Genomic DNA, 2,500 nt, shown 5'->3' on the forward strand with positions numbered 1-2,500 from the left:
AATAAAATGTGTGTAGTTTAAAAATAACGAGTCATAGAACATGATGTATAATTTTTATTTTAAATATAAAAAAACATGGTATAGTATGTATATACATTTAAAACAGTCATACTTTAGTATGACACCAAATACTCTATACTGAGAAACATTTTAGTATAGCATTTTGAAAAAATAAAAAAGTAATCAATCAATCAATTTTATGGCTTGTAATAAGCCTAAGGCCTTTTAGTCTTTTTGTAGTCATTATGTCTAAAAAGTCTAGCCCTTTCAATGTTAATCTCAAAGTGCACCAGATGCATTTCCATTTTAAAAGTCATTGAAGGTTTGGATATTTGAAAAAGGTGTGCATATTGTAATATTCTATAATATAAATCCCCTCACCCACCTCAACACAGAGTCCCCCACTCAAACCTCAATTTAACCCCTGTGTAAGAGTTTTCATGACTGTAACTATACAGTACTTAATGCAAATTATAATGCATTATAAGTATGTTTCAAATGCGTAATACTTGTGCTTTAAGTTTGAATGGAGTTTCTTACTTCCAAAAAAGCTTCCTGCAACATTTCTGTGTATTTTCTAACTTATTTCTTAGCAAGAGTAGGTTCCCTTGGTTATAGAATGCTATTTTTTTGTATTCATTCACCCCTAAAACTACTGGTGTATTAAAATAATTAGTTCAGATTCATTATCAATAAATCCAACAAAGCCCTAAACAGTACGTATGCATTGACCAAAAGAGTAAATACAATTTTTAAGCCCTCAATTTTCCTTCATTTCGGAGGAAGAGTTACTCGTGGGTCAAAGAGAAACCATGACCTTTTGGAGCGGATCTGTTTCACAGTGCAGATACAAACATTACTTTCCACTCATGGAAACCACCTTCGGGGAGGTTTTAGGGAGAGTGAGGTACAAATAGATAATATATACAAATGTAATATTGATGGAAATCGAATCAAATGATTAATTAAATACATTGTACCCAGAGCAAAATGTTCTTTTAAAACTTATTTTCTTTTCTTGTAGGTGATCATGTGACGACTGTGGCCGTGAGCAGTGTTGTAGTCCAGCTATCTTAAATGGGAAAATCACAGTGGGAGGTGTGATATATTGTGTTTGTATGTATAATAACAGACACAAATTAATTGCTCAAAATTGTCTTGTCATCCAAACATTTTCTTAAAGTCTTTTTTGAACGGATCACGACAGACATTTGGTTATTTCGAGCTTTGGTTGTTGACTCCTGTCAGCTGTTGAGTAGAAGAGGTTAAACTCAGCTGTTACCGTGGGCTCTGTCTCTTTTCTTCAGGATCCTCCTCTGTCACATCCTTTTGTTTTTAACTGAATACAGCACAGCTGTTGGGAGATATGTTTCCTTACACAATTCACATCTGCAGTCTAAAATTGCCACAGCCCTGTCTGCATCGCTAATGGCAAATGACATGTAGAATAAATACTGAATTTGACAATTTCCTTGCGGATGGGACAGACACTGTGATGTAATATTAGCAGGAATTTGGACAATCACACAGAGGAAATAACTCTATATGCACCAAAATATATGTTACTTGTCTAAAGAAAGAATAGCCCCAGACGACACAGTCTATTTAAGACTATATAGCGACATAATTATCATGCATCCCTATCCCTTTTTTTTTTTTTCTTAATCAAGCCTGTAAATAGAAAAAGTGATACTTGTTCCCTTCAGCATTCACACCTAATTAGCTTCAGAACAGCACATTGTAGTGCAGTGACGACTATAGGACTCTTTCCAGACAATATGCCAACTAACTAAAGTCATATTTACTTCACAATATGCTGGCTGCTGGTTATACTGTACTACGTAATGTTATCTTAGATGGACAGATAATAATAATAATAATAATAATAAAGTATGAACATAATAAAAGAAAGCTGAACATATATACACTGAACAAAAATATAAACGCAACACTTTTGTTTTTGCTCCCATTTCTCATGAGATGAACTCAAAGATCTAAAACATTTTCTCTATACACAAAATAACCATTTCTCTCAAATATTGTTCACAAATCTGAAAAAATCTGTGATAGTCAGCACTTCTCCTTTGCCGAGATAATCCATCTCACCTCACAGGTGTGGCATATCAAGATGCTGATTAGACAGCATGATTATTGCACAGGTGTGCCTTAGGCTGGCCACAATAAAGGCCACTGGGATGGATTATCTTGGCAAAGGAGAAGTGCTCACTATCACAGATTTTTTCAGATTTGTGAACAATATTTGAGAGAAATGGTTATTTTGTGTATGTAGAAAATGTTTTTAGATCTTGAGTTCATCTCATGAAAAATGGGAGCAAAAACAAAAGTGTCTGCCATTTATATTTTTGTTCAGTGTATATACATGTCTACAGTATATAAATACATATATCTCAGATAACACACAATAATACTTACAGCAGCAGAAATGAAGACATAACATATATATATCAAATAGGAGTATAAGTATATAGATTACATTAGA

Source organism: Gymnodraco acuticeps, unplaced genomic scaffold (assembly GCF_902827175.1).
Source record: "Gymnodraco acuticeps unplaced genomic scaffold, fGymAcu1.1, whole genome shotgun sequence".
Lineage (NCBI taxonomy): Eukaryota > Metazoa > Chordata > Actinopteri > Perciformes > Bathydraconidae > Gymnodraco > Gymnodraco acuticeps.